Source organism: Nannospalax galili, unplaced genomic scaffold (genome assembly GCF_000622305.1).
Source record: "Nannospalax galili isolate Female #2095 unplaced genomic scaffold, S.galili_v1.0 scaffold234, whole genome shotgun sequence".
Classification (NCBI taxonomy): Eukaryota; Metazoa; Chordata; class Mammalia; order Rodentia; family Spalacidae; genus Nannospalax; species Nannospalax galili.
Window position 1 is genome coordinate 2,832,434 of NW_008335054.1, and position 15,371 is coordinate 2,847,804.

Below are 15,371 nucleotides of genomic sequence, written 5' to 3' on the forward strand. Positions count from 1 at the left end.
GGAGGGAAAAAAAAAAAAAAAAACCTGAGAAACCCTGTGCAAGGCTTCCCAGGCTCCTGTGACAGAAAAGAGGCCCCTCTTTCAAAGACAAAAGGATGCTGCTCTCTATTCCCAAATCTGACTGCCTCTCCTCAATTATAGAAACAGAAGGAAGTTAAAATTTGATGGATTAAGTAAGGGGGTGAACTGGTATTCATTTCCTAACCAGACATTACCATTTTTTGTGGCTTTGAATTGATAATTATCAACACCATTATTTATTCATTTTTGTAATGAACTCCTTCCTTTTTAATTAAAATTGAGCTGCTTTATATTTCTTGCCTTCCCATAACAAAATCGTTCAAGTGTTGAAGTCCCCGATATTGGAAAGCTTTAATTACAGCCGGACAGAGCAGAGTAGAAAGGGGCTGGAGGGGGGAATGTGCCTCTTCATTGCTCACAAATATAATCGCTTCAAGAACTCAGGCCGGTAGGGCAAATTTGTCAATTTGCCAGATGTTATATTCATTAGACGCCAGAAAGTGTCCCTGGGGTAAGCCGCATGCAGGCTCATTTCCAATCATTTTCACCTGCTCTGCCTCATTTCAGAGCCCAGGAAGATCATCACAAAACCTCCTATAGTGTCCTAAAAATGTGCATAGAATTTGATCACAATAGACACTGGCCTGCACCTGAATCTTACACCTGTGGGAGACACTTGCATATTGAAATAAGGCCCAGCATCAGCCAGTACTCTCCAGAAAAATACAACCAAGGATGGGTGGATGGATGGACAGATGGATGGGCAGATTGAAAGATGATAGAGAATATGGAGAAATGATAGATATAGATAGTAGATAGATGATAGGCAAAGATAGAGATAGCTGATAGAGATAGACAGATGATGTAGATAAAGAGAGAGAGGTGACAGATAAGGAGGATGCTAGATAATAGAAGATAAACATAGATGATTGATTGGTATATGATAGATACATAGATAATGCATACATAGATTTAAAAAGCTACAACCCTAGCCATTTTGAAGCACACCCTGGCATTCCAAGTCCTTCACAGCTTATCTTCCATTTGCCTTTCTTTGTCTTCTCCCATTTCTTTCTAAAGCACAGCTCAAGTGTCAATGAGACTGGCCACCCCAACTCATTGGGAGAGAATGAGTTTACTTCTTCAAAAATGCCTCCTTTCTCCCATCTAAGTGCTACATTCATAATTTATGAATCAAAGTAGTCACCCTCTTCAACACAGATCAGCCCCAACCTCAACAAACAATGCAACAGCAACACTCACTTACACCAGACTGAAACAGCATCCCAGCTCATAGCTTCTTATTGATGGCCTACCAAAGCTCCCAGACAGAACACACCCCTGAATTCACTAGGGACCAAATATCAACAACACCACCCCCAGAAACTGTTCAGCTGTCAACTTGACACAGCCTAGAGTCATTTGAGGGAATCTCAATTGAGGGATTTCTCAGATTAGATTGATCTGTGGCCATGTTTGTGAAGGATTGTCTTGACTGATGATTGATGTGGGAGGGCCCAGCCCACTATGAGGGCACCATCCCCAGGCAGGTGGGTGGGCCTGGGCTGTATAAGAAAGCTAGCTGAGCATGAGCCCATGAGCAAGTCAGAAAGCAGCATCCCCCCATGGTTTCTGCTTAAGTTCCTGCCCTGCCTTCTCTGACTGTGACCTGTAAGCTGAAATAAATCCTTCCTTCCCCTCACTCACTTTGGGACAAAGTGGTTTTTTTTGTCATAGCAAAAAGGAACCTAGAACACAAAGACTAGAGCAAGAAAGGCTGCAGTGGTACTTGGGTCCGCATGGCCTCTCACATTGCTTCATTCTCCTCACACACTTCACAAACGATAGAGCCATCGCCTTGAAATGTGAGCAATGTTATATTTTCTAGGATCGATTTCATTCATTTTATTTTTCCTTCCTCTCTTTTCCTACCCATTGATTTTTCCTGTTCCTTTCCTATTCCTGGGAAGTTAATTTGCAAGTCATCAAAATGTGTTTTGCCTTGAGCTCTTCAGGGAAAACGGGTCATAAAAATGAATTCACTGGTGCTTATTATGCAAATTGTTATCTAAGGTGCTATGTGTGATGATTTCAGTCGATAGTTATTTAAGTGATTTTTAAATATAAAAGTGTATTAAAACCACGAACTAGTCTTATACTAAAAAGGAACTATGACATATACTGGCTACTGCCCCAGATAGTGTTGCTTAATCCTTTGTAAATATCTTCTGAATTTTCATTTGCAAGTCAAAGACACAAACCTGAACGTGTTCTTTTTCAGACTAAATTCTTTAAAATTATGTCATGTTTGGACCATTCATGCAACAAATGTCTTTAAGGGCAATATGATTAGAGAGGTACTGCTAAATCATCTATAAAGTGAGAATTTTTTCCATTCATTCATTGATGTTTATGAAAAATTATACAGATTTATTAGCTCTAAATCTTTTTCCTGTGCTTTAAGATATTATCTGATGCCTTAAGTAATATTTGGCATTTCTCCAGTAGGTGGCGTATTAGACTAGAGAAAGTAGAGCCATGCTTGAAGGCTAATTTTTTTTTTTTCTTTCTGCTATTTTGAGAAATTTTTGATATAAAACATAAATCACCTAATGGGCTCACTAATTCCTTTAATTGCATCAATACGGCAGGATTCCAATTACACTAGACCTTAAGAGGCAGATATATTTTACTGATTGCATTACCATAATAATGACAGCATAATGACAAGAATGAGCACTTACAATACCTCTCATTTTAAAATTGCTTATCAAGCCGTACATGAAGCCTCCTGGCATCTCTGAAAGAAAAATCATGCACATGTACAGCAAAGAAAGACTTGCCTCTGAAAGCTTTCATTCCCCCGAGCCTTCAGCCTTCTGGAAAAGGCTTGCTATGACTTCGATAGCAAGCCAAAGCCCACGTGACCACTTCCAGTCTGGGAACCTGGACAAATCACTAATGTCACCTGGGACTCCATCTCCTCCTTTACAGTTATTAAAAGGTGATAAGCTAGATGTCCCTAAGGCCCCTCCCAGATTCAAATTCCCTGATCAAACCTGGCCTTAATACAAGTATTCCCTTAAGCCCAAGTGTTGGGATCAAATTTGTTGATCTCTAGGGCCATATGGTGCCAATGACTATTGCTATGCATTCTGGGTCTTAAAATTGAGAGTGGCAGAATGACACCCTGGGGCTGTGCCCCCCTGCCCACCCCCCCACCCCACCCCCAATCTGCCAGTGGCTGGCTGCAGTGCAAGTGTTCTGAAAGGTCTGGGCAGGAGCATCTGCTCAAAGCCACCAGGGGCAAGGGGAAATACCATTCCTGAGGTCCAGGAGCAAAACATCTTCAACAAGCCCAATGTTGAATATGATTGCTCTGTCCTCCTCTGTACACATGAGGAAGCTGAAGTCCAAGGAGGCCTGTGACATGTTGGCACCATGCAGATGCTTAGCAACAAAGCCAGGGATGTCCCGAACCCCAGCCCCAGCCCCCAACTGCCCCTTCTTCCTCTGACTGGACATCAAGAGCTGGTTTGCAGGAGCCTCCTAGTGACCCCACAAGGAGAGCAAGAAGATATAAAGTCCTGCCTGTGACTCCAAAGAAGGGAAACAAAGTCCTGTCAACCACCTTTGCTCCAAGATGGTAAAGCAGCAACAGAAGAAAGTATAGCTTGACTGACTGACCGACTGACTGACTGACTTCCCTTCTTCAATTCTGTCAACTAGCTGACTCACATTTGGAGAGAGCACCTCTTCAAAAGGTACATCACTCTTAGATGTGAGGCTGGTGGAGTCAGCTGAATCTTTGCTGTGAGGTAAACTGTCCTTTCCTTTGTCTCAGAGTGGAAAGCCCTCAGATGCAGGTGTAAACTTAGGGCCAAGGGGCTCGGGAGATGGACTGTATGCTTTGACCCTGGCCCACCTCTGACCTCACTTAATGAAATCAAAGTTTTCATAAGGTTATTCCCTACTAAGCGCTAACGAAGTCGCAGTGTTGACAGCATGCTCAAGCATGTTTGAAAGAGCATGTGTGTGGAGGACAGAGGTGCTGGGTAGACTGAGGCGGGGAGAAAACAGAGTTATGCTCTAGGCTGCCCTCACTCTAGAACAATGCCACTTTCCCCTTTACCTCCACAGGGGCATTTACTCTCTCCAGGGCTGGTCTACCTGCAGTTAATTTAGCGCTTAGCTTCCCTTCAGTAAAGCCAGGGTCATGTTACACATTCAGGCGCTCCAGGAAGGCCTGCGTCTCCAACCAATCACAAAGGGTTGACTGACTCACTTGTTTCACAGTTCTGTTTCCGGTGAGTTTCTTGTCCTCTTTCTCCTTAAGTATTTCTATAAATCAGCAGGACTGATAAGCAGCTTAAGCCAAAACCAAATCTAGGTAGACAATAATGTGACATCTCCCTGGACCAGCCACCAGATCTGCATCCTCTGTCATTCTTGGGCCTGGCAGTAGGAACTGGTCAGAAGTTGCCATACCGGCCCACAGGGATAGGCTTGGGGTTCTCAGCTACCTGGTTCCAGGAACCAGTTATGTTGAATTCAAGGTACTGGAGGAGAAGGGATGTCCCAAGGCATGAAGAAACAGAGTTCCAGGTAAAGAATCAGCTCTTTTGTGATGTCTTTGAGGTAGACCAAGCTTCCTCACCGTAACCTCTAACAGTCTACAAGAGTTCTAATCAAGTGAATCATCCATAGAACACTCTCTCAAAAAGCAGAAGTTATAGAACAGGGTACCCATAGCGTACACATATAAAATGCACATGTACACATATCCCAATATGGCTCGGCCAATAGTTTTTTTTAACAAAGGTTATGTGAACATCTAACAAGTTACAGGCCCACTTCACGTGGATCATAAATTGACAAATAATGCAATAGAAACAGAAGCAGGCAAAGACCCAGAGGTCAGGTGAGATCTCCGAGCACTCCACCTGAGGGTCTGTTTCCTCTCTGCCTGCTCAGCCCAGTGATCAACACTTCACAAGCACACGTGGTATTAGACAAATAGGGTACGCTCCAGGCCCTCAAGGAGTTGTCACCAGGGGTGGGGAGGGATAGGACATAGCACTGTGACTGGCAGTTGACCCACCAGCAACCCCACATTTCTCTTCCCCTCCTACTGATGGTTATTTTATGTCTTGTCCATTAATAAGAACAGGTTGATTCTGGAGTCAGAAAGCGGCTGAAAACCACATAGGTGAATCTATCCTTAACTCGGGGGCCAAGTTCTGCTCTTTGCTACTTACCCTGGTAGGTGGCCCTAGGCCTCCGGATGCCCCCATCTTCTGGCCCCTAATATGTTGCAGATTAAGATGGGAGGGGAAAGGATGATCTTTGTATCTCCCTGATGTCTTAAGGAGTTTCAGGTTTGGAAAGGATGGGCAGATGTGCATAAGGGTTACAAGTTGAGCTGCTAATGAGTTTTTAACTGCTTTGTCTTCTACCTGTGTTCAGTCTTTAGGTTCAACTTGGAATAAAAAACATCATGACGGTATGTTCTGGGCTGGGGATGTAGCTCAGTTGAAAGTGCACTTATCTAACATGCAGGAAGCCTTGGGTTTGACTCCCAACGCCCCATAAACCAGGTGTGGTGGCACATGCCACCAGCATTTGAAAGGTAGAGGCAGGAGTTCAAAGTCATCTTCAACTACATAGTAAGTTCAAGGCCAGCCTAGGACACATGAGACCTCATCTAGAATAATTAAGAATGAACAACAACAAAAAGAATAGGTGATATTTTCTACATTCAATATCTTTGATCTAATTCCAAGTATTACTTAAAATTAAGGATTAGAAAAGGGGGAAGGAAATCTGACTTTTATCTAAACCTCCAGATAGATTCATTCTTCCCCATGGCAGAGGCAGAACTTGCTGTGGAACCGTGGGCTAGTATCTCCGGAGAGGGGCCTGGCCCCTCCATGGGTCAGAAATAGTCTATGCCATCGAGGTATTTCCCATCTTCCTCCTCTATTGTCTCAATTCCATCTCCCAAGCATAACCAGGCTGATAAAATCGCTTCAAACTCTGCCAATGCAAACTGTGGCTTTAAAAAAAAAATGGAAATGAGCTGAAATTGCAAAATAATACCTGGAAGGACATTAAAGCTTTAAAGTCCTGTGTAGAACACGAGGCCCAGCCAGCATCAGTATGCGTTCAATGGCTTAATGGTAAATGTTGAACAAATTAGTGTCCCCTTAAGGTTGTCCTGGGGCACATGGAGTCACAGTCTTTAATTTTAATGAGACTCTATTACACAATCTCTTATCGCCTCTTATTGCATTTAACTGCAAGTGAAATGACCATCAGCTAAATGTTCAGCAAAATAGCGCTCTCAGACCTCAAAGAAATTACCTTGAAATTATTACACTTAACCATGGCCAGTGCACTAGGGTTCATTTGACAAGAGGCAACCACCTAGCAGTGCCAGCAAAATGATACGTCATTCCCTTGGGATTTTCTGGCCTTATCTGATGTAACATATTTTCTCTTTTGAATGTAAACATGTAAAATGCTGTTGGTGATTGACAGGGCGGGCCAGTCAGGTTCAGTTGAGACCATACCTGCGGCTCATCAGGCTGTCTCTGTAGTCAGGTGTGGCGGAGAACGAATGCTAATCCCGCCCCTCTTGGCCAATATTGGACTTTTTAAAAATAATACCAAGGAAGTTTTTACTATTTTGGGCTGGAGAGATGGTTCAGCAGTTAAGAGCACTGACTGCTCTTGCAGAGGACTGGAGTTTGGTTCCCAGCACCCACACGGTGGCTAACAACCATCCATAACACTCCCGTTCCAGGGAGTACTTACATATATGCAGGCAATACACTCATACACACAAAATAAAAATCATAAATAAAGTATTTTTAAAATAATACTAGTTCATATCTATTAAATAAAATCATCTGTGAAGAGCGTGGCCCAACACCTTGAGCACTGCAGTGCTCAGCTGATCCCTTCTTTCCTGGTAGTGCCACCCTACCCCGCCCAGTCCCAGCAAAGATCTTCAGAATGAGGACTTCCACTGGACAAAACTGGGTTTACCACTCCTTGCTGAACAAAGGTGTAGCAGTCTGAGCTCAGACAGGGGACAGAACCCATGTGGTCAGCTAAACAAGGTGGAACTGTAAAAATGAACCATAACAAAGGGAGACTATGACATGGGCACCCCAAAGCTGGGTGAGCATATTCCAGGGAGGACAAATGTGGAGGAATTCCAAATGCTGAAGATGAAACTCTCCCTTTACCCTCTTAGAGTCTCCAGCTGGGCCTGAGGCTTAATTTACATATGCATAGGAGTCTTCACAGGAAAATGAAGACCCCAATCGTTTCCACCTCGGATCTTGCTGTGGTGCTGTAGGCAGGTGGAGGGTATTTGAAGGAGCTTGTTGCAAATTAGCCTTGGCCTGGGCTTACTCCTCCTTTCAGGGGATCAGATGTTTTTCTCCTGTTGAAAGAGGTCATCTTCCACAGGGAATTTGTTTCCTGCCTTTAGGAAGAAAGGGAGAGGTCAGTGTGCCCTTCCTGACTGCTGCTTCCAGGTGCCTTTAGCTCAGAGCAGCCAATACCCAAATAGGCGTCTTTGGGGTGGCTGTTCTGAACCCCTCAAGATCTTTCTGGAGGAGATGTGGACAGAAGAGGTGTCCTCTAGTTTGGCCAAGCAGGAGCTGGACTGGAGTTATTTGCCTAGAAGCATCGTGTGAAGTTGAGGGAGCAGAGGAGCACCCGTCAGAGGCGGAGCTGTAGGGGTGCCAGGGTGCCGGGGTGCAGGGGCCTTCGGAACAAGCAGGCCACAAGGACATCGGTGTTGAGTTTCTGTGTTATCATCAAAGGGACACTGCAGGGTACCAGGACTTCACTCCCTGGTCTGTGGCTTGAGGAGGCCCCCGTGTTATCAAGCCCCGTGGAGGGCCTCTGCTTCTTGTCTAGCGTGTGCTTCAAATTTCAGGAAGCCCCTCCTACCTGCAGTGGCTCTCTAGCACCCTCTTAACGAGCTCACTGTGAAGGAGAAATGCTTTTCAAAGGAGCTTCTAGCTTCTAGAGATTTTGTTGGAGAGTATGTTTGGGGACGTGGGGGGATGCACACAATAAATAGATCACTGGCCTGTATGCCTTAGAAGCTGTAGGGAAATCTGCAGAAGACATTGACAGAGAAGAGCTTGTTTTAGGACTTGGACTTCTGGCGGGAGGTCTCCAGGCTCAGGCAGCAGGGGCTAGTCAACAAGTGGATCTTAGTAACCTGACTCCCTTAGGCGGGCTGCCTGGACCCTGGAGTTGTTACTGACAGATTGCTTGGAAAAAGAAGTGTTTCCTTGGGTATGGGCTTGCACTGGGTCAAGGTCATATCCTTGAGGTTCTGACAGGGCAACCTGTTCCCTTGCCTCCTTCAGAGTTCCTCAGCCCTCCCCCTTCATCCCCACCACTTGTTCTCACTGTCACACCCCCTTCTTTCCACTCTGACCCTCCTGCCTCCCTCCTATAGAGGCTCCTGTGATTCCACAAGGCCCATGTGAATAATCCAGAATAATCTACCGTAACCATCGTTTAACCTCAGCTCTTCAGTTCTTCTTCCTAGTTGAGGTGCCATGTGCCCAGAACAGGGGAGCTAGGTGATGGGCATCTCAGAGGCCAGCATTCTGCCCGGTGTGTGTCTCTGTTCTGAGGTGATTCCAGAGTGGTCTCTGTTATCTTGTCCTGCCAGGGCTACAAGGCAGGGGGATTCTCAAAGTCCCCCTCCCCCAGTGAGGCGGACAGGACAGACTGGTAGAGTTCTCTTTTCTCCTAGTACCCCTTCAGCTGGCCTCCTCAATTAAATTAAGTTCCTCCTGCCTTCCAGTTTAGTCCCATGACTGTGAAAGTCAGCCTCTGTCATATTTTAATTGTGATAAAGCATTTTCCTAACTGTACAGACAACATGGATTAGAATGATTTAGCATTGCCCTTAGATTCCTCTTGAGACTTTTGTTATTACTGCTTTTGTCGTTTGGGTTGTTTTTGTTTGCTTTGTTTCATTTTGCTTTGTTTGAGACAGGGTCTCACTCTGTAGCCCAGGATGATCTTGAACTCGCTGTATAACCAGGCTGGCCTCAGACTTATCACAGTCCTCCTGCTTCAACTTCTCAAGTTCCAAGATTCCAGGGGTAAGCCACCATTCCAGCCAATTTTTAAAAATGAATTAAAACTAAGCATTTTTATTATACTTTTAGATAAGTAAAAGCCACTCCAGGTCACTAATATGTTAGTTAACTGAATCAAAACTTCTTTAAAATATTTATTATCTTTATTTTATGTGTATGAGTGTATTGCCTGCATGTGTCTATATGCACCTGTGTTGTGCAATGTCCACCGAGGTCAGAAGATGGCGTTGGATTCCTTTGAGCTGTAGTTATGGATGGTTGTTTGCCGCCATGTGGGTGCTGGGACTCAAACCCAGGTTGCAAGAGTAGACAGCCTCTGATTGAGTGGGCCATTATTATATTTCAAAGCAAAAGAAATAAAAGTTCATGAAGTAAATGTAACTTTTAGCACTTTTATCCAAGCTATCAACTATACTGGTACTAGATATGGAGATAAACTAGCAATTTCACTTCACCATGTGCTCAGTGCAAATAATATAAAATGGCTATCAAAAAAGCCAAGTTCATCTGGTCTGAACCCATAGAAACAGCTGAGGAAGGGAAGGGGGTTGGGGAGTCTCCTGCATAGTCAGCACACAACTCAGGCCAGACTTCACTTCTGTGGCCCAGCTTTGAGAGAAGCATCACCAAATATCAACACGGTTTTCCTACGAGCCAGCTGTCTGCTCTACATGGTGCTGGGCTGAGGACTCAAGAAATGTAAGGGACTAAACACCACAATTTAACCTTTTTTGTTCTCTGTGGGTAGATGTGTGTGCATGCACATGTGTGAGTACATGTGTGTGGGGGTAATGTGGCATGCACCACCATGCCTGGCTATCTTAATCATCTTTATACCCCCTTCTCCACTGGCACCCTTCCATAGCCCCCCCACTAGAAGTCACACATTCTGTCATCTGTCTTAAGGCCAAGTTAGTGTCCCCAGCTGATCCTCAGTAAAAGTTCATCCACTGAGGTCTAGTCAGCCTATCTAGAGTCCCTCGATTTAGGAAGATCAGCTCTTCCTCACCCAGCAGTAACCAATATTTGACAATATTTCTTCAACTACCTCTGGGGTCTGCTGTCCATTTCCCCAGTTCTAGGCTGAGGTTTTTGTCTGAGTTTGCATGGGTCTTGTGCATGCTGTCACCATTGCTGTAAATTCAAAAGAACAAGGTCCCAGGAGCCTGTAAGACTCTATTTCTAAATGGTCATGCACCTCCTCCCTGAGTCTTACAATCTTTCTGCCCCCTCTTTAGCAATGGTCCCTGGGCCCTGGGAAGGTGAAGTTTAATATAGGAGTCCTGTCCAAGGACCAGAATCCCCACCTTACTTTTTGAGCCAGGATCTCTCATGGAACCTGGAGCTCACTGATTGGCTAGATAGGCTAGATTGTCAGTTCCAGGGATCCACCTAGCTCTGTTACTCCCAGCACTGGGGTTATAGACATGCACCACCATGCCTGACTTTTACATGGGTGCTGGGAGTCCAGACTCAGTTCCTCATACTTGGCAGATGCTTCACCATCCGCCATCTCCCAGCCCCTGAACACCACAATCGGATATTTTTAAAGGCTGATTTTCATCTATAAAGCACATATATGAAACTAATATATCCATAGAATGTAAGAATAATTATTCAGAAACTAGCATATGATTCAAGTGTGTATATATGATATACACAGAAAAAAGGTCACAATACATTAAGTTTTTAAATTTATATACATACATATATGTTTCCGTCCAGACTATGAAAACAAATGAAAAGATCTATTTGACATTAATTATCAACAGGTGGTATTTTTCTTGAAAAATATATATATTATTTTTCTATGATGAATATATATTGTTTTGACCCATTTTAAGTGTTTTAACAAAATATATTACATAATAAAGAGTATTAGTGCCCCCCAAAAACCATTATTATGAATGCTAACTTTAAAAATTAAATTTTAAAATCCTGATTTAAAACATGAAGTATCAGCACTGGAAAGATGGTGCAACAGCTAAGAACACACACTGTTCTTATAGAGGACCTAAGTTTGGCTCCCAGCACCTGCTGGGTGGCTCGCAACTGCCTGTAATCAAGCTCCATGGCTTCCAATACCCTTTTCTGACTTCCATGAGCCCTGCACTCACATACATGTACAACAGCCCCCACCACCCATATAATTAAAAGTAAAACATTCTACAAAATCAAGTACTTAGGGGGAGATTATCACCATGACATTGTAGAGCAGACTATGCCCTGGCAATTTGCAGAGATTGCGGCACGCAGCAGCTACCCTGCTACACCATCAGAGGGTGCCAAAGCAGCCAGCAGAAATGAAGTGGCTTTTGCTCTGAAGACATTTTACCAGACTTAAAATGACTAAAGTTCTCTGGCTGAAATAAGTGTTTCGTTGTGATACATTTTAGGACATTTTTCAATACTATAGTCAAGAATTCTTAGATTTGCTTTAATAGATTATTTCTTCCCTTTTGGGACTTTTGTTACAACACTAATGCACAAAAACTTAGTCCCACTTCCCTGCAGGTCAGACTCCCAAAAATCCTAGCGATATGAAGACTCTTGACACTTAACCCTGGCTGCTCAGTGATTGCCAAGTTTCTAGGAAGTAGCTTCACAATTTGGCTCTAGACAAACAGTTTAGAAGATTATTCATCAGAGTTGCCAATTCTCAGTGTGGTGGGTGAGACTCCCACACGCCCCTGTACTCTTTCTTCCCCGAGTCCTGCCTCCCTCCCTCCCCACAGCACAGCTAGCTGCCTGAGTATGTAGGGAAGATCTTCACTAGTCAGTCCCAGTTATCAGCAAGGACTGGAGCCTATCAGTTTCCAGTGGGCAGCAGCCTCCTTCCGATGCCCTCCTCAGTACAATCCATGGGATTCCAAGTAAGGGAGCAGAAGCCACTTTGTTCTGACCCACATCTGTCATTATACTGCCCTGAGCTGCTGGGAATGTGTCCAAAGCAGATTTTCATTAGGTTTATACAGAAAAGCCTGGAAAGTTCTAGGCGCTCACAGACGGGGAAGCACAACTAGACATATCTGTTTTCAAAAGACAGTCCAGAATAAGATGCCGGGTAGGAATACAAGAATGGGTCATGGCCGAGACACTGTGACTCCATTGTTTGCACTTTGCATGTGGGGAATGTGAACAGAAGTGAGCACTGCTCCACCAGTCACTGCTGGGGGACTATTTCCTCTCCTCCTTCCTCTGCCAGCTCCCTTCCACTAACTCTGCCAGAGGACACGAGCCTTTGTTCCCCCATCATCTAGGGATGCCTGGCCTTGTGAAAAGCAAGAAAGCTATATTGAATTGCAGCTCTCTCTGTGAGTGTGTGAGTGTGTGTGTGTGTGTGTGTGTGTGTGTGTGTGTGTGTACATTTGAGGATCAACTTTCCTCTATAAGCAGATAGCACCAAAAAGTAAAGTAAGCAGTTCCATGAGAGTATCCATTAAAAACTTAAATCTCTAAGTATGGCATTATCCAGCCCAGAGGTCAATCCAACAGATTGAATCAAGCAAATTTTACTCTATGAAAATGAGTAAAGGTCTTAGTCCAACAAGAAAATGTGCACTGCTGGAGGTCAGCTCCAAAGGGGTCTTCACTCATCAAATTGTTTTCAAAGGAAGAGATAAAGTCTGTCTCCTCGGGTTAGACTTCATTCAGTGCTGTTGAAGTACAGTTTCCAGAAACCAGGGTTCAAAGACTGTCATCCATCCAGAGCAAGATAGTGACATCCTAACAATGCCTCTCTTCTTCTTGCAGCTCAACCATTACCCTTCCATGAGTTACCATCTGCCCAGCTCATCTGACACACTCTTCAATTCTCCCAAGTCGCTCTTCCTTGGAAAAGTTATAGGTAAGACTTTGGTTCTATAGGTGTCATTGTTGGTCTGAAGAACTTGCCTGGTATAAGTCTTACACTGGGTACTGTGAATTTGCATCTTAAAGCTACCAAGTAGACTGCTCTCAGTGTAGTCCATTGTGAACATCTTTGTTTAAGAAAATCTGGTTAGTGGTTCTCAGTGATTCACAATAGCAGGGTTATCAGATCCTCTTTGGAGTATTACTCATGTTATGTATTCTAACCTGCTAGTTACACCTTTGATGTGCATTGTGATTGACCAGGAGGGCAATCACAGTCAGTGGTTGAAATGGGACCAATAGAATTTGGTATGTGGCGTAAACTAGGACACAATTATCAACCCCCAGCTTCCCTATGTAAAAAATCTGTTCTTCGGTGTATTAAAGATCTTTATCTATGCACAACACTTAAGTACTTATGATACCCTCTTCCTCTCACTCACAAGAAACCTGATTTCATTTGCAAATTAAAAGACCATCAGGTATTAGAGTGCCCATCCCCTGTGTGTGGTTAAATTTAGAAGTCATCCTTGCAAATGAAAAGACAGAAGTTATTGGTTAAGAAATTTTTAATGTTTAGCATGAAGCCAACAGAATTTCTCTTTACAATGAGAATATGTTTGCAAAATGAGGTGGAGGTGTTGGCACAAGGCACAGCTCTCTTCTCCAAGGGAATAAGAGATTGCTTATTCTGGACCAAATACGAGTGATCATAGCCAAGACGCATGGATTTAGATTGCCTCAAATAACATTTTCCAGTGTAGACATGGTGAAACAAACGTTTATATCACAGAAGAAAGTCATACATTAAGACACTTTTCAAATAAATGTGTGGGATAGCAGGGTAATGTCTCCAAATCACAGTGGTAATGTATAGACCAGAGGACGGTTCACTCTGTCAATGGGCAGAGGTGACATTACTTAGCCAGGCCACTTTTCCCACCATGCAATATGTCAATTGCTGAAGCCACAAGTTTTCAAAACTGAGTTTATTCACAAGGCAGACAGATATGAAGAAAAGGAACCCCCAAACCTAAATCTGCCTCCCCAACATAAGATTCAGGCGTATTTCCAGGTGTGGTGACACACACCTTTAATCCCAGCTCTTGGGAGGCAGAGGCAGGTGGATCTCTGTGAGTTTGAGGCTAGCCTGGTCTACATAGTGAGTTCCAGGCCAGCTTGGGCTACAGGGAGACCCTGTCTCAAAAATGCCAAATAAATAAAAATTCAGGGTATTTATAAGATATGGAAACAGAGTATTTGTTATGAAGCATGGGGGAAAGTGATCAGAGGTAAAGAAAGGTGAAGTAATCAGCAGTCTGTGTATGGGTAATCTATCTTTATAGCTCTTTGGAGAATACCTGTTCTGAAAATGGCCCTAATAGAGTGATTTGTGAATGGAGTTTAGGGCCCCCTGATGTCACAGGTTGCCCATCAACACTTAGGCAGACCCAGGAGAAAGGACTTCAAACAGTTCGAGCTAGACAAGGCTATCTCCAAACCCCAAACAATTTAGTTGTTACCAAGGCGATCGGCCATGTTTGAGATGTGGTGCCTATATTCAAGACAACAGGATCTCTTGCTTTACTATTTATTACGTGACTTCTAAAACTAATGAGAAGACAAAGGACAAAGAGCAAGTGGAGCTGTAGGGTCCACTCGGGTTTTCCTGAGTTCTGAAGAAAGAACATGCACTAGAGAGGGAGAACAGCTCAACCTCTTACAAGACAAAAGGATGGATTCGCTTCATCATGAAGACTTGCTTACAATGTCCAGAAAAGCATTAATGTTAAGTTCCCAATTAAAACCATGGGCTACCATGTCACGGAAAATGAGGAACAAACAGAAGACCAAACCTATAATAAAAATAATGAGGACATTTACGTGGAATTTCACTTACACAGATTCCATTTTAAGCAGATATTAACCTATCTGACCTTTGTCATAGGTATAGGAGGTAGTTGAGATTATTACCTCCACTTTATAGATGACAAAACCCTAGCATATGTTAATAAGTTTCCCAAGACCACCTGTGTAAGAATAATAAGACTATGTTAATAAGTTTCCCAAGGCCACCTGTGTAACAACTACAGAACCAACTTGGATCCAGGCAGTCAGAAAGGAGGCAGCTCTTGACCCCACTGTGCTATCATCTCTGGGATGGTTAGTGTAGAAAGGAAAAGGGGAAAGGCAGACAGCAAGAGTTGACTGGGAGATTCAAGGGCTGAGGTAGACCAAGCAGGAGCTGAGTTTCTATTACACGCCAGAAAGTGATGGTGAGCAAAGAGATTTCTTCTTTAAAATTTTTTTTCTTTTTTTTAAAATTTCTTTTTTCTTTTTTTAATTTAAATTTTT